General features: G+C 45.2%; 1 long non-coding RNA gene across 1 annotated transcript in view; it reads left to right on the top strand.

Annotated features, from left to right (window-relative positions):
* Nucleotides 1–17,459, top strand: part of LOC134759565 (uncharacterized) — a 35,222-nt gene extending 17,763 nt beyond the window's left edge. Inside the window, exon 3 of the long non-coding RNA XR_010135920.1 lies at nt 17,330–17,459. This is a non-coding gene — a long non-coding RNA (uncharacterized LOC134759565). The remainder of the gene's footprint in view (nt 1–17,329) is intronic.
* Nucleotides 17,460–18,354: the final 895 nt, after the last annotated feature.

Consider the following 18,354-nt stretch of genomic DNA (forward strand, 5'->3'; position numbering starts at 1 on the left):
TGATGCCTAATATACACTATGTGCAGAAAATATGTTACACGATGACAGTGATTTTTATTATCATTACTGTACATGGTGTCTTAGTTCTTTTGGACTGCTATAGAAAAATATCATAAACTGGGTAGCTGATAAACAACAGAAATGTATTTTGGATAGCTCTGGAGGCTGGGAAGACCAAGATTAGGGCACCAGCAGGTTCCGTGTCTGGCAAGGGCCCATTTTCTGGTTCCAAGACAGCACCTCACTGTGTCCTCATGGGGTGGAAGTGCTGAGGGATCTCTCCAGGGCCTCTTTGAGAAGGGCACTAATCCCGTTTGTGAGGGCTCCAGTCCCATGACCTAATCACCTCCCAGAGGCCCCACCTCCTAATACCATCACCTGGGGGTTAGGTTTCAACGCTTCAAAAAGTCAAACTATACCAGTAACTAGAAGAATTTCATAAAATTCTGGAAAGTCTGTCACGTTCTGATACTGCTGCTTCTATCCTTCTGGGGGTCATGCGTAAAATGCCTCAGCCATTCTGAGAGCCAGTGAGGTGATCTGCAGAAGCAGAGAGGAAGAGCAGAGCTGGGCGCAGTTTCTCCTCCACTTTGGAAGAGAACCCTGATGGACAAGGGAGTGGTGGTGATGCTCTCAAGAGGTGTTGTGAGGGAAAGGGAGAGATGGAGTGCAGACAGAGGGTGAGGCAGTGCCAAAGGACAGATTTGAGGGTTCCTTTTAAAGACTAGATGTGCCAGCCAGGTGCGGTGGCTCACGCCTGTAATCCCAGCACTTTGGGAGGCTGAGGCAGGTGGATCACCTGAGGCGGCTGAGGAGTTCGAGACCATCCTGGCCAACATGGTGAAACCCCCTGTCTACTAAAAATACAAAAACTAGCCAGGTGTGGTCGTGTGTGCCTGTACTCCTAGCTACTGGGGAGGCTGAGGCATGAGAATCGCTTGAACCCAGGAGGCAGAGGTTGCAGTGAGTTGAGATCGCACCACTGCACTTCAGCCTGGGTGGCAGGGTGGGACTCTGTCTCAAAATAAAAATAAAACAAACAAACAAAAAAGCACAAAAAACAAAAAACAAACAAACAAAAGAAACCTAAACTAGATGTGTCTGTTAAGGCCACATTAACAAAAGCAAAACCTCTGCAGGTATTTCAAACAAAGAGAATGCAATGTGGGGCTCTTACTGCATGGGTGGCAGAGGAGGTGAGGAGCCAGCAGGGCAAGCTGAGTAACCTGGGGTTGGCATGTCTGACAGTCACAGCCACTTTGCAGGAGGGAGGCTGGGCAGTGGTGATGTTTGGGGCCAGGAAGCTGGGGCTGGAGATGGAGTGTGGTGGGCTGCCTTTGGGAGCTGCTGCCAGAGACCCAGCAACGAGCAGAGAGGTGATGCAGACCAGCACCCCCTCCTCCCGCTCATCCCTAATCTTCCTCTGGGGCCTACCATTGGCCAAACCTGCCCAGGAGCCTGGGGTGAGTGGGCCTGAGGAATAGAAGAGCCAGAATTGTGGATGGACAGCTCTATGGGAGATTTGACATCCTGTGGGGTAGGATGAAGGAGGTGAGAATCAGAGCCATGGGGTGGGGGGACGGGGGTCAGAGACGTGGCTGGGGTGGGTCTGGCTGGAGGAGCAGGAAGCCTGTTCTAGCAGTTGGAGTAAAGCTGGCGTTGACAGGGAGAAGGTGCTTCACCCTCAAGGGAGCTCAGAACAGGCCCTGGGAACACTGGCCTGGGGTACTGGGTATGCTGGCAAGGGTCCTGCAGAGGTTTCCTCGCTACCACTCCCACAGGAGGGATACTGATATGGTTTGGCTGTGTCCCTACCCAAATCTCATCTTGAATTGTAGCTCCCATAATTCCCATGTGCTGTGGGAGGGACCTGGTGGGAGGTGATTGAATCATGGGGACAGTTTCCCCCATACTGGTCTCATGGTAGTGAATAAGTCTCATGAGATCTGATGGTTTTATAAGGGGAAACCCCTTTTGCTTGGCTCTCATTCTCTCTCTTGTCTGCTGCCATGTAAGACATGACTTTCACCTTCCACCATGATTGAGGCCTCCCCAGCTATGTGGAACTGTGAGTCCATTAAACCGCATTTTCTCTATAAATTATCCAGTCTCGCGTATGTCTTTATCAGCAGCATGAAAACAAACTAATAATACAGATGCTCAGCCACCTCATCTCCCGGAGGAGAAACTGAAGCCTGAGACACCAAGCTCACAGCCCCAAAAGTGGCCAAATCAGGATGGAATCCAGCTGCAGACGATTCCAAAGATCAAGCCCCTTGGAGCCACACATCCTCATACACACACACCCTCCCACCTTCTCACTCACGTGCACTCACAGCCCCTGGCCCCCGGCACACTCACACTCATACATGTTCACACCCCTCGCACACTCAGCACATCTCCTCTGTCACACTCATGCCACAGTCGCCCACCTACCCCGGGGGTCAGAGTGGCCCTTGGCACAGCCCGGCTGTGGGAAAGGGCCCAGTGCTCTAGGGCTCTCCTGGAGGAAGCTTTCATTGAAGACCAGACCTGGGGCGCGCGGCGATGTCCCCACTGTTTGTGAGGTTACTGCAGGGGTTTCCGACTTGCCCCTTTGCACAAGGACAGGCCCAGTGCCCAGCACATGGTACTTAGTAAACAGATGATGGAGGAATGAATGGGTAAAGCCAGGCGTGTCTGTGAGGGAGCCAAAGCCCCGAGGTAGAGGAGAAGGGAGGACAGACGTGAACTTGCAGGGTGGGTGGTATGTGCAAAGAGGTGGTGGAATGTTTATTATCCTGAGACCTGGGGTGGAAAGTCCTTTGAGACAGACGCTGGTGTTTGTTCAGGATCCTCTCTACGTGGGTGGGTGGGGGCAGCTGTCCCCTGAGGGCTGCATGTGGGCAGGCACCCTGCTTCAGAGGAGGGAAAGCTACCCCACCTGAGAGTGAGGCAGAGAAAGGAGGAACAGCAGGGAAGAGGAGGGGAAGTGGGGAGAGGGAGGGGAGGCAGGCAAGGGGCTGGGACCAGACAGGGAAGATGACTTCAGGGAACGAGCTCTCCAGGCACCTGACAGCACCAAGCTGTCTCTGTTCAGCTTCTGCACCATCGCCATGCAAGACCCTTCCAGAAAAGTCTTCTCCATTCATGAATGGACATCCTAACTGACCTCAGCTTGGGTGGTGCGAGGGGGATGGACAGTGAGAGAGATAAAGGAGGAGCTGAATTTCATGCTGGGACCACGATGCATAAACAGTCGTGTTTGCATCACTCCACAAAGGCAGACATATTCAGGAAGGGCGTTCTCAGTAGAGGAAGAATAATGGCAGCTCATAAAATATCATGGAAACTGACAGTAGTGTCTTCCAGGCAAATTTAATAAGCCTGTTCCTAAAATAAACTTAATTCAAAAGGAACACAGGCAGCAGAATGTGAATTATCTTTTAACTTTCTTATTATTTTTCTGGCGCTTCGTTCTTTTTACTCAAGATGCTCTAGTACTAGCTTGTTTTGCCTTTACAAGGAGCAAGGGACTCCAGACTGTCAGCATCTAGCTGAAAAACTGCTTCTGTTTGGGTAGTCCTCAGTCCTCCCAGAGTGTACACAGCACAGCAGAGAGTTTCAATCGCTGCAGATGCCCAGGGCTTCAGCCCTGGAGATTCAGGATCAGTTTACCTGGGTTGGGAGAGCTGTACTTTTAAAAAGCTTCAAGGTCCTTCAAATGGGCACTCAGAACCAAGAACCATGCTGTTTGGTGCTGAAGCTAATGCCACTCCACCCAAAGCCTCAAAGGTTGCTTAGATACCCACACACTTCTGCTGAAACAAGCTTCCAGAAAGGAATGCACAGACAAATGTCGTTAACAAGGCAGGCCAAATGTTTTGAGTTCAGAAGTATTTTTTTTTTTTTTTTTTTTTTTGAGACAGAGTCTTGCTCTGTCGCCCAGGCTGGAGTGCAATGGCACGATCTCAGCTCACTGCAACCTCCGCCTCCCAGGTTCAAGCAATTCTCTTGCCTCAGCGTCCTGAGTAGCTGGGATTACAGGCACGCACCACCATGCCTGGCTACATTTTGCATTTTTAATAGAGACAGGGTTTCACCATGTTGGTCAGGCTGGTCTCAAACTCCTGACCTTGTGATCCACCCACCTCGGCCTCAAAGTGCTGGGATTACAGGCGTGAGCCATCACACCCAGCCAGAGTTCAGAAGTATTTTAACCCAGTAATTGAATTTTCTTTTTACAAATGTAATGATCTTTAAGGTAGATGGCGTGGTAGCAGGGAGTACTGGGAGGTTTGGCTTAATAATATGGAATATCAAAATGAGGGTAGAAACTAAATAAGGGTGTGTTTATGCTTACATTAATTATTCGTAAGTGTATCTATATAGTTTTAAATAACTCAAGTTGTTTTCCTTTTCTTGTTCAAATACCACGAAATCCAAAAGCTATGAATTCTCTGAAATATGAACTAATGCTTAGAATGTTACACCTTCCCTTCCCCTTCCAAAGTGTCGTTACTACTTTGATAGAAGCTGTAGGCATAGGCTTCATAAGTATAATCATATCACTTTTATTCATAGCCAAGAAAAATTGATCTTCTTATTGAGAGTATATGCCACTAAGAATCCAGCTTCTGCAGAGGGAGCAGGGGGAAGGTTTTCTGCTTAGCCCCAAATTGCTTTGGCTGTGACTGGATTTCAGTGTGAAAAATTGGGGCAGCCTGTTCAGGGTGAGATAGGAGGAAGGGAACGTGGAGCCACTAGTTGCTGAGCAGCCATGAGACAGTCAGCACACATGCCATGCCTCATTTTCCCATCTACAACCAGGGCTGATTGCAGTATGTGGCATCCAAATGCTGACCATTCTACAGCTTCCACCCTGGGGTCTCAACAACACTGGGGACCTGAGAACAACATAGAGGTGAGCCTGGTACAAAGCTTCAGCCACACACCTACTCATCTATGCTGTCATACTCACTTGGCCCTAGCCAGAACCACAGATGACATCATCCCTGGTAAATTAGCATTATTTCCACCATTTCTCGCCTCTGCCTGCCCTCTTGCCTTCTCTTCTAGGAAGTTACGTATCTGAAAGTGGTAATTAATGCAAGTGAGAGATCTGGTCACTTAAATGTGTGTGGCACCTCTCCCCTCTTCTCTTCCTCCTGCTCTAGCTATGTGAGATGTGCCTGCTTCCCCTTTGCCTTGCACCATAATTGTAAGTTTCCTGAGGCCTCAGTAGAAGACACTATGCTTCCCGTACAGCCTGCAGAACCATGAGCCAATTAAACTTCTTTTCTTTATAAATTACCCAGTCTATTTCTTTTTTTCTTTTTTTTTTTTTTTGGTGAGACAGAGTCTTGCTCTGTCCCCCAGGCTGGAGTGCAGTGGTGCCATCTCGGCTCACTGCAAGCTCTGCCTCCTGGGTTCACGCCACTCTCCTGTCTCAGCCTCCTGAGCAGCTGGGACTACAGGTGCCCACCACCATGCCCGGCTAATTTTTCGTATTTTTAGTAGAGACGAGGTTTCACCGTGTTAGCCAGGATCAGTCTCATGTATTTCTTTATAGCATGCAAGAATGGACTAATATACATGCTTACTTTCAAAAACTTAAATATATAAAAAGTATAAGAAAAAAATTAAAAGGATGGATACTCCCAAAGTAAGAAGATCATCTTTCTTTACATGTTGATGCACTTTCTTGCAGCCTTTGGTCTAAACAGGCCTCTCAAACATCCCTGGGTCCTCCTTGTACATGGGTGCTCAGGAGGTACCAGCACTATTTCCCCCAATTCTCCTGGCTCATTTACTCTCACTCTCCCATTCTCCCCAGTTGATTTTGGGCATCCACAAGGGGCTCTCACACAGGGGAAGAAGTGACTTTCACAAAAGTCATCTTGTGATTTCTAGGGCACAAGCAACACTCCTCAGCACCACGGCCACTGCCATCCAAGAGGACATCACCCCCCTCCACCAAAGAGCCCCTATAACAGCCCCAAACCTGCAAGGGCCAAGCAGAACTGTGCTTTCTTCAGGCCCTACTCAATCATGGCCCAAGTCTATACTTCTGGAGGAGAGGGAAAAAACGTCCCTTGTCCCAATTTATTTTGAATTTTGTCATCTGTCTTTGGAAAAATAGTCTCATAAATTTTACCTTATACTCCTCCCTCCCCAGTTCCCCCTTCACAGGCCTTGCCAGTTCCTCAGGCAAGGAGACACATACTTGAGAGGTGGGGCGGGGGGGCGGGGGGCAGGGACGCCACCAGCTCCACAGTCAATCTCTTTTCTTCTTTTTAAATATATTCTTAATTGACAAATAATAATTATATATATTTATAGGGTACAATGTAATATTTTGATTATATATACATTATGGAATGAATTAATCAAGCTAATTAACATATCACTTCACATACTTATTTTGTTGTTGTGAAACATTTAAAATCTGTTCTTGGCTGGGCACAGTGGCTCATGCCTGTAATTCCAGCACTTCGGGAGGCCAAGGCGGGAGGATCACTTAAACCCAGGAATTCAAGACCAGCCTGGGCAACACAGTGAAACCCCACCTCTACAAAAGAATACAAAAATTAGCCAGGTGTGGTGGTGTGCACTTGTAGTCCCAACTACTCAGGAGGCTGAGGTGGGAGGATTGTTTGAGCCTAGGAGGTTGAAGGTGCAGTGAGCTGAGATCACACCACTGCATTCCAGCCTGGGTAACAGAGTGAGACCCTGTCTTCAAAAAAAAAAAAAAAAAAATCTTTTAACAATTTTGAAATGCACATTACATTATTAACTGTAGTCACCATGCTATGCAATGGATCTCAAAAGCTTATCTCTTGCTGAAACTTTGTGCCCTTTGACCAGCATCTCCACACCCACCCACGCCCAGCCCCTGGTGACCACCATTCTACTCTCTACCTCTGTGAGTTTGGCTTTTTCAGATTCCACATATTAAGTGAGATCATGCAGTATTTGTCTTTCTGTGCCTGGCTTATATCACTTAACATAATGTCCTCCTGGTTCATCCATGTTGTCACAAATGACACCATTTGTGAATAGTATTCCATGATGTATATATACCACATTTAGTGGTACCTCAAGATACATTTAGTTTGTTTTCATATCTCAGCTATTGTGAATGATACTGCAATGAACATAAGAGTGCAGATATCTCTTCAACATATTGATTTCACTGTCTTTGGATGCATACCCAGTAGTGGGACTGGACAGCCAATCTTGATGTAGTCTTAGAACCAGGCTGTGCATGTAAATGTGTGTGTATATGTTTATATGTGTGCACGCATGTGCCTGTATGTTTGTTCACATTACATAATTGTAAGCTTTCCATCAGCACAATTTTATATTATTTTTGCTTCATGTCATTTAAGAATATACTATGAGTATCTTTACATGTTAAATTTTGGGAAACCTCTCACATTTGCTGCACATATATGATTTGCTTCTCCTTACTGGGCATTTGAGTACCTTGCATATTTTCCCATTTTAAATGATCTTGCAGGGAATGTCTTTTTGATATCAACCTTTGTTATTTGCCTTGGAGTGAAGTTACTCGGTCAGATGGCATTTACATTTTAAGCCCTAACTCTGCTTATAGAATAAAAGGCATGAGCACAATAGAGAATTTCCAAAAGCAAAGCAAGTGCAGTTGTCCTCTGGGGGCTGGGGACAGTCACTCTGGAACCACAGCAGGTGGGTGGCTGTCTGCTACACTTATCCATCTAGGTGCATATATATATATCTTAGACATATTTTTGTTAGAAACAGCCCCACAGCTTTAGCCTGCAGCTCCCCCCTCTTCCCCCGAGACATTTCTCTTAAGAGTGATGGGAATACATTCTATGAAGCTGCTGTTAGGCGAGACAGCTCCCAGTAATACCAGCCATCAAGTGATTCCAAAAGGAGCCATGAGGGGCTGTATGGGTGAATGCTCGGCATTGCAATAGTGCACAGCAGACCACCAGTCTATTATCCACCGAATCTTGAGATTCAGCCGAGGATGCATTCAGTCGCTAAAACTGTCACGGCAGCCACTCGCTGCTAGCTCTCAGGCAAGAAAATGTGTATTCCTTCAGAAATTCAGGGAAAGCCATTGTCTCTATAAAACAGAAAGTCCAAAGCAATTGCGCAGCTGCATGATGTTCAGCACATTACATGGATTCTTCTCGCATCTGCCTCTTCCTTAAGTTGTGTAAAAATGATTATGCAATTCTAAATTTGGAAACTTACCTTATTGTATGCACCAGGGACTCAACAGAAATTTTTATATCATATTCAAGAATATCAAGTGGTACCAGGACACTGATTTGGCTAGCATAAATGTTACAATTGCTAAATACATGGAGTCAGACTACCAAAGGATTCATTTGTTTCAATCAATAAATATTCATTGAACACTGAGTCTCTGTGAGACCCTGTGCCAGAACCAGGGAAATGCAGCAGAGCAAGACCAGCCTGGTTCTGCCCCAGGCATTAAGCTTCCCACCACGTACACTGGGGCACTTCATCAACAGCTGGGTTATGGCCCGCCTTGGTCATGAGCATAAAGACCATTGCTACTAATCTTTATAGTAAAGCCCTGCAGAGATGGGAGTGAGAGCCCGTCTCTTTGACATTCCAACGCACATCTCTACATTCCCCTGACAGTGAGCTTTCAATTTGCCCTTGTGCTGTCCTGTCTCATGTTTCCCTTTGATCTAGAATGCCGAACTGCACCTCTTCTATTGGCATACATCATACAGCCAATCCTTCCACACCTCGCCTGCCTATAACGCTTTTAATGGGGAGTCTTGCCCAAGGCTCCAAGCAGAAACAGCCACGCTCTCCTTTATTGTGCATTGTGCATGCCTCTGTGATGGTGTTACTATGCCAGGACCTCTAGGCCATAATTTTACACGTATTAATCTATTAATAGCTCCTTCTCCAGATGTGAGCTAATTGGGGACTGGGACATATAGTACTTATGGGTTGAATGAATGAATGAATAAGTGAATGCAAAGCTGATGCATACAGATTTTAGCCACAAAGAAAAATTTCCCCAGCCATTATTAATAGAATATGAGCTTGGAGTTGTTTTTCCAGCCTTAAGAACAGCAGGGCTGGGCGTGGTGGCTCACGCCTGTAATCCCAGCACTTTGGGAAGTCGAGGTGGGAGGATCACATGAGGCCAGGAGTTCGAGATCAGCCTGGCCAACATAGTGAAACCCTATCTCTACTAAAAATACAAAAATTATCTGGATGTGGTGGCAGGTGCCTGTAATCCCAGCTACTTGGGAGGCTGAGGAGAATTGTTTGAACCTGGGAGGTGGAGGTTGCAGTGAGCTGAGATCGCGCCATTGCACTCCAGCCTGGGTGACAGAGTGAGACTCCACCTCAATTAAAAAAAAAAAAAAAAGAACAGCAGGATTGGGATGTAGGATGGCTGGAGGCAGAGGTATAACCTACGTCCATGAAGCTGAGAATGACCACTGGCTTGTAAAGAGCTTAGATACATAACCCTGGACTCACTGCCCCTTGACTATTGACAGATATGACCCAGAAAAGTAGTGCCACAAAGCACGAGACAGAAAATCAACCATTGTCCCAAGTCTATAAAAATAGACTCATTCAATGTAACCCTGGGAGACTTGGTTGAACTTCACCAAAACCAGAGTTCCACAGCCTGTGGCAGGTGGAAGCCCTCACCATGATGCCTGGGTCTCCATAGCCTCCCTCCTCTCCCTTCTGTGCTCCTGCCACATCGTGGGCTGTCACTAGTGGATGCTGAGACACAGAACTCTCCCCTTCAGTAGGGTCCACAGGAAATCCACTCACATCAAGCGTTTTGTGATTTTTGTTAAACTTGCACTGAATATTTTGTCAAAGAAATAGTCATATCACTCGCCACACAAATACACTCACACCAGCTTGCCTGTGTTGACACTGCTTCCTTCTATTTTCTGACTCCTTTCCTTCTAGTACAGCCAAAATATTCCCCACTTGATTCTGGCCCTATAGTTTAGTCCATACCCAGTTCCTTTAAGAAATTAGCTTCTACCTCCACTCACCGTACCAATGAAATCCCTCTGAACAAATACAGGGCCCTCTCATTAAGGACTTCTGGTGATTTTGACATTCTCTCTCCCACTTCATCAAGCAGTTGTTAGAATTTACTGTTTGCCTCCCCCAACCTCCCAATCCACAGGACTCTTCTTTAGATATTAGCATAAATCAGCATGATTTTGGGGAAACAAATTGTATTTCCATGTTTACATGGTCACTGCTTTCTGAGCAAAATGTGCTGGCAACCTGGGTTAAAGGATGTTTGAATGGCAACAAACCTTGAAAGTTAAAGATAGTAACTTCTGGAGAGATCGGCAGCAGCATCTCCCCTAGCGATGGGTGTTTATATTCCAATGGTTGATGGACCTAGAGACCTTCTTGTTCTCTCTCCAGAGAGCCTTTGTTTACATTTCAGAGCAAAAACTCTTTCTCTTTCTCTACCTGGGGTGAGAAGAGGAGGACCAGCTATGTCAGTAGCTTTCAGCAGCTTTTACGTAAGCTCCAGAATTTATACTCCTCTCCAGTGGCCCAAATTCCTACATCTGGATCTCGGTTTGTCACTCTGAGGGAGATGGATGCATGGGGAATGGCGCAATGATGGCTATGTGAGCAATTAAAAATCTATCTCTGATCTAGAAACCTGACGTTTCCCAACAGAACAAACAAGCAAATAGTGAAGTTATACAAGTAAAAGTTATAAAATGGATCTCTCAACATGAACTTTGTTATTTCTTAGATAAATAGATTGGAACGAAGTAGAGGACTGTGTAAAGAAAAAAGCAGGGAAGAAATGATTAACATCTCTGTGAATATATTTCATGGTGATGTGTCATGTATTTCATCAAACCTAAGATAGCAAAAATTATAAGATGCACTACTATTTAGTGCACCACTACAAAAGAAAGAAAAAGGCTGCCAATTAAACTATAATGCAATGATTTCTAGTACCTTAGAACTTTTATTTTATTGAAAGAATTATTTTAGATTAAAATATAGATAAATCTGTCATATAAGTGACATAATTTAGTCAAGGTATTCCTAAAGCTTTTTCACATTTAAAGTCTGAAACTTGTGGATTTCTTTTCAAATTTCAGGTGAACATCAGTGTCATTGATGTTCATGTTGCTGACACAGCATTTTTTTAATGCTGGAAGTGATTACAATTGCACCTCACAAATTAGTCCTCAATGTCAATAATATCCTAATTGTTGTTGGGCCAACAGAGACTGTAGGAAGCTGTCAACTGTAGTATGCATCCAAATTTCAAAGATATTGGAATGTGAAAAAATGTGTCTTTTGAATAATTAAAAATATGATATATGAGATAGACTTTTTGACTTTAAAAAGAAGGAAAGGGGAGAAGACACAAAAGTAGCAGTTGACTGAAGTTATTTTAATAAAAACGTAAGAAAAACATGTCTATTAATCACCATTAATGATCACAATAAACAATTTTTAAGGTGACTTGAGTCAATTTCTGAATTTCCCTTTCTTTCAAAATTCCCAGTAAATGATTTACAATGAAAAGACTTAGGTATATGAAAAATACATGGGCTGAAAAACAGGAACAGTACATATCTGTGAACCTAGAGACCTCTTGACTTTGAGGATGTCAGATGATCCTTGAGTTATGAGGGGGTTCATCCTGATAAACCCATCGTAAGCTGAAAATATCCTAAGTCAAAAATACACTTAACGCACCTAACCTAACAACAAACACTATCACCTCACCCAGCCTCCCTTAAACGTGTTCAGGACGCTTACATTAGCCGACTGACGGTAGGGCAAAATCATCTCACACAAAGCCCATTTTACAATAAAGTATTGAATATTTTATGTAATTTCTTGAATACTGTACTGAAAGTGAAAAGTAGAATACTTGTATGGGCTTCTACCAAATGTGTAACACTTTCATATCACGGTAAAGTTGAAAAATCATTCGGCTAAACCCTCATTAAGTTGGGGACCGTCTGTATGGATAGAAGTGGGCTGGAGGTATCCCAGCCACTCTGATTCCACACATGTGAGAGTGCAGCACTCCTGGACAGTATTGGACAGAATGTACTCAAATCTGCAAAGACACAGCAGCAGGAGCTGAGCACGAGGGCAAGATGGTGTCTGATCAACAGGGATGACCTACTGACCACAGCAAGGGCTCCAGGGTCCTCACACCAAGCAGACTGGTGTTGGCTCCCAGGATCGCTGAGGCAGAAGTGGTGATGCTCCAGTGAATGGAGCCTGCACCCCACACAGGGAAAAGAAACTTCTCTGGGGAGCCCAGTTCTACCCTTCATGGCCTAGGACCTGACACACTGACTCTGTCTGATGCACTCACCAGTGGATCTCCAGAGCTCACTCAGAAACTGGCACACAGCAGGTACTTGGGGGTTGGCTGGATTCCTTTATTTTACACATATTTGAGAGCCCAGAAAGGAACAAACAGTGGTTGAATCACCAGGCATATGGGAATAAACCAATGTCAGAGTCTCCAAGGAGGTTTACATTCTAATAGAGGCCATAAAGAGATCAATATATCCCAGGTCAGGAGGAGATGAGCCCAGAAAGGACAGGAAAGCAGGTAAGGGAGGTAGGGCTTGGGGGATAGGGGAGCGTGGCTGCCGCTGAAGTAAAATGGTTGGGAATGAGGCTCACAGAAGTTGCTGGGGCAGCAGAGAAATGAATAAAACAATGGAATGAGTCCCATGGACACCTGCGGGAACAGCATTGCAGAAAGAGGGAAGAGCAAGCCAAGGCTCTGAAAAAATTAGCAAATGGATGCAACAGTGAATTTACGGGACTAACCTCCCTATCCATCCAAACCCAAGCTTCCCGACTTCTATTTCACCTGAGACTAAAGATTTGCCCACATCATCTCTGAAAGAAATGTCCTCAAGTTCCCATTCTGAGCAAACACCACCCTCCCTGGCTAAGAATGATGGGCAAGTGGGGCAGGTGGAGGGTGAGGTTGAAGTACAAAAAATGTATAGAAAGGTGAAGGGTATATAAAAAGATGAAGGAGTTCAAGAGAAGAGCACGATTATGGTGAATTAGAACCAATGTCCCCTAAGAAGTGGACTTGCTCCAAGGAGCAGGAGAGAATTATTTCCAAAGTGTTTTTTTCATACACAGTTTTACTTTCAACATGATGAGAGAGACAAGGCAGTTCTAGAGAGAGAACATCATCCTGAGGTCAGCGAAAATTGCTTTCGGTAGAAAAGCTATTACCAAATTTTAAAACATAATAAAAGAGTTTAATAAGGTGCCTAGTTACAAAATAAATCTATAAAAATCAATAGCTTTGTTTTACACCAATAATAACCTGACACAAAATGTAATGGGAGGAAAATTCCATGCACCATCATGATGATAAATATGAAATACACAGGACAATCTTCATGAGGTATGTCAACGTCCTAGATGAACACTTCAAAATTTACTTACAGAGAGAAAACATCATGTTCATTAAAGGGAACAATTGATGTTGTGGTTTTCATTTTCTCTGTTGTAATTTTCATTACCTTTGTATTAATTTGCTCTGATGTCTGTATTCCCCACTATGCTGTAAACTTAATGATGGCAAAGACTCAGTTCCATTCTTTGCTGGGTACATATCCAAGTACGTAGCCAAGTCTTGGGATGCAGGAGGTACTCAATAAATATTACTTGGATTAATGAGTGAAGATGGAGATGATCACAAAACTAAATTGTCTTAAAGTGACCTCCAGAAAAATCCAAGATTCTGCCCTGAATCAAAAGAATGGTTCCAAATCACGGTAATTCTTGGACAATCAGGAATTTAATTCTGCCAACATAACATTCCTGGAGCCTCAGCAAAGAGTGTACATCCCAACACATTTAGGCATAGTAAAAGTGAAAAAGATGCTTCCAAGAAAATTACCATCTTGGTAATTTTCCCAGCAGTCCTGGGGGTCAGTGAGGCTCCTTGAAATGTTCCAGAGACTTCTGGGAGAGCGGTAATTCCTGCAGAACTTCCAACATTTATTACATTGACAATATCATGGAAGGAAACGCTTGTTTGGAACCAAACCTAACCTGATAGCTGCAGCCCTTTGGCCTTCTTAGAGGTGGAAATCAGACAGCATAATCCACATAGAGGTGAAACTCAGTTTCCATTCCACCCCTTCTTCTTGACACTGGGAAGGAAAGGAGAAGGAGCTACTCTTGAAATGGATACCCCATGGTTTAGTAGAAGACACTGATGACTTTTCAGTCTGCAAGAAGAGGTCTAGAACCCAGTATTGGGGGCAAAAAAACAGAGACCACATAATCCTTCCGCATATGGAAAGGATTTGCTTTGAGGAAGGAGATGCCATGAGCAGAACGGGAAGTCAGAGAGCAAACAAAATGGCAGCAGGACCCTGGAGCCCATGCTGGTGAGAATTGTCAAGGGATTGTTGGAACAAGAAGTCCCAGTGCTCCCTTAAGTCCAGGTCTGTAAACAGATAGTTATATGAATCGAGGAAAAGGAGCCAAGTTCCACATGTAGATTGGTACAAAGACTAGGAATTGGCTGTGGGAGGGAAGAGCTCAGTGAGGCTTTGAGTTCTGCCAGAAGTCAAACTCGGCTTGCAACAATCACAGGGAGATTGGCAGGAGGTAGGGAGGGCCGAGGGGGCAGGTGGATTACTTGGTGAAACTTGCAAGGAAGGGCCAAGAAGGCTCGTCTGAGCCAAGGCCATCCTAGCAGCAAGTCCCTGTTAGCCACACAGAAGGGGACAGCCTTGCTATTCCTTGCAGGACAAATCACCCTTGGAGAGCTACAGCCTGAAACATTTACAACCTAGAGCTTCTCTGTAAGTTACCAGGAGACAAGTGAGAGTATACATACAGCAGATGAAGGCTGATGGAAAGAATTTGGGGTGTTTGGGCTAAAAAGAGAAGTCCATGGGGGAACAAAAAGGCCATCTTCAAAACATGGATGGACTGTACTTATTATTGTTATGATTCTGGAGGGCAAATTGGGGTTAAAAGATGGAAGCGTGAGGCCGGACGCAGTGGGTCACACCTGTAATCCTAGCACTTTGGGAGGCCAAGGCGGGCAGATCAACTTGAAGTTTGAGACCAGCCTAGCCAACATGATGAAACCCTGGCTCTACTAAAACTACAAAAATTAAAATTAGCAGTGGTGGACATCTGTAATCCCAGCTACTTGAGAGGCTGAGGCAGCATAATCACTTGAACCTGGGAGGTAGAGGTTGCAGTGAGCCAAGATTGCACCACTGCATTCCAGCCTGGGGGGCAGAGAAAGACTGCATCTCAAAAAACAAAACAAAACAAAACGTGGAAATAGCAGGAAGAAATAACTTGCCTCAATGCAAGGAAAATATTTCTGGCAATTCGAGAAGACTAAGTATGAGGGTGCCTTTCCGTGCACACCAGTTCCTCTCTCACGGGGTAAGGTGGGTCCACAGGGCAGAGGAGAAAAGAGCCCGGCTCCAGGGTTTGAGGAGGGATTTGGGGAATCACTGGGGCAAGAGGAGGTGCTTCCATGGGATCCCCTGATAGAAGTCCCAGCATGAACACCAGCCCCAGATGCCTCCGTGGGAAGTGGGAAGTGGAGCTTCTCACAGGCAGGACACAGCTCCTCACAGCAGCAGTGATCAAGCGCTTTGGGGAGCATTTCTAGGGTAAGAACAGACAGTCTTTAGCAAACTCGGGGACAGTCAGACAAGCGCCCCTACTGACTGTCAGGTGGGCTCTTCCCAAGGGAAGAGGTGGCCAGAGCATCTGCTTTCTGGAGTCATGTCACAGAATGGAGGAAACATGGGGTACTCCCCTATGCAGAACGGTTCTCCGAGCTCTCAGCCCTGTCTACGGGGCATTTGTGCTGAGAGCCCATAGGATTGGCTGGGAGGGCGTGGGAGCAAAAAGCCTGAGTGCACCACTAGAGAGTTGGGAAGAGACATATCGTGACTGGCTTGGGAAAGGTCTTCTCCCTTCCTGTGCAGCAAGGGCCCAGGGAAGTGGCATCTAAATCAGTGACTGTGTTGACGGCCATTACAATGAGAAGATTGGCATCGGCCACCATGATCAGAGGCTCAAGGCAGCCCCCATTGCTCACAGTGGCCCCCCAGGTGCTGGCTGACTACCCGGGCGCCACTGCAGTCAGCACAGGATCAGGAGCAGGAAGCCCGGAGTCTCCCATTTCAGAGAGCAGTTTTCATGGTCACGGGCAGCACCAGAGTGACCCAGCCTGGGCCTAAAGAAGAAATCGACTCTGGAGAGAGCGAGGGCTCCCAGATATCTCTGAGGACACCCTCTGGACGCTGTTGCTTTGGCCTTTTGGTGTTGCTAATGCCCTTGGCTTTATTTTTCCCATCCCCTGCAGTGTGTAGGTTAATACAGATTCCCTGCATTTCCCATAACCCCGCCCCAAAGGCTTGGTTACATAACTTTTGAGGTTCGTAAAGTGCTCCAAGCATTGTGCTTCAGGGTGAAACCAGCTCTCCAATGTTCCAAGGCAAGAAGCATTGACCAGCTAAATAGGATTTGGAAGTTCCAAAGAGCAGGCTGGGTAACACATTTAGAGCAGTCTTAGAGCAGTGCCATAGACAATTTTCTGGATCCTTGGATACAATAGCATAGGGAAAATGTGGTTTATGTGGCCAAGCATTGCTTAGATGGGTATAAAAAGAATATTGGCTTAAAATTGGCTGTTTTACACCAATAACAACCTGACACAATATGTAATGGGAGGAAAATTCCATATACCATCATAATGATAAATATGAAATACACAGGACAGTCTTCACGAGGTATGTTCACATGAAGAGAAATCTTCACATGAATCTTCACATGAAGAGGAATTCTATAGCAAAAATATCTCATCAACATGAGGCTGACTTGAGGCTCTTTTAACATGATTGAGTCAAAAGAGTCCAAAAGAAAAGAAATGAACAATGTAATTTGCTCTTATTGCTCCTACTATTATACTTAAAGTGACATGTTTATTTCTATTTTAATAAAAGATAGAAGCTAAAATTCTCTTAAGTGTGAAACAGCTGGGTTTAGAGCGGGTTTGATTAATTAAGCAAGTAAATGCCTCACAAAAACACCCTACCATTTGGCTGAAAGATAGTCTCTGCTCGGGAGAGGGCTGAGGCTGCAATAATGAAAAATACCATTTTGCTGAAAACAGAGCACGTCAGTGGAGAGCAGATTGAATCCCATAATCAAATTTGTCATTTTAAAGTAGGCTAGATTTCTCTCTTAGCACAGGCATTAATTGGACATAAGACAGCAATCGCACTGTGTTTTCAATCTATAGTAAAAATTATCTTTGCTTCCCCAAGGCTCGCAGCTTTGATAAGAAGGCAGGAGTTTTTGGAGAAAAGCGTAGTGTTCCTCTGTCTGTAGACCCTGAGACACTGATTCACAGCAAGACTCACCGTGACAAGGTTTGTATTCTTAAAAACCAGAGATAAGCTGTGATTTTGCAAAGGACAAAAACCAACTCTAACTGAAGTGGAAAAGGAAAATTATTAGCTTATGGACCTAAAGAACAGAGTGAAGACAGCAATAGCTACACTGCATTCAAACAACCTCCCTATTACACACACACAGCACACACATGCACACATGAACACACTCTCTCTCTCTGGGTTGGCCTAATCCCTCTGGCCAGCTGGCCCTATAAGTCTACCATACACCATAGAGCACTTTCTCCTACAGCCTTACTATCTCACCCAGACAAGACAGACTTCTCCCACTTTTTAAAATCCAGGGAAGGACTCTAATTGGGTAGCTGAGGTCACAAGTCCATGGCTGAATCAACTAGCAAGGCCAGGTGTACGAATACCCTAATTGGCTGCCCCACCAGAACCATATGTTTCAAGTGGGAGAAAGAGAAGTCCTCTAAAAAAGGGGATGCAATCTTCTGAGAAGACAAAACATTACTACACCATGCTGGCAAAGTTCCGATTCTGCCTTGTTTCCCAGAGCACAGACACAAAAGGCACAGGGAACCAAGGTGATCCGCTTCCGACCTGTGCTGTCCAATATGGTGGGCACCAACCACGCAGCTGCGAGCCCTTGAAATGTGCGTGAGATGTGCCGTAATGCAAAATACACCCTGAATTTTGAAGACATACTAAAAAAAAAAAGTGTAAACATGGTGAAACCTCGTCTCTACTACAAGATACAAAAATTAGCCAGATGTGGTGGCATGCGCCTGTAATCCCAGGTACTCGGGAGGCTGAGGCAGGATAATTGCTTGAAAGTGGGATGCGGAGGTTGCAGTGAGCCGAGATCATGCCATTGCACTCCAGCCTGGGCTACAGAGTGAGACTCTGT

This window comes from Pongo abelii, chromosome 11 (assembly GCF_028885655.2).
Source record: "Pongo abelii isolate AG06213 chromosome 11, NHGRI_mPonAbe1-v2.0_pri, whole genome shotgun sequence".
Lineage (NCBI taxonomy): Eukaryota > Metazoa > Chordata > Mammalia > Primates > Hominidae > Pongo > Pongo abelii.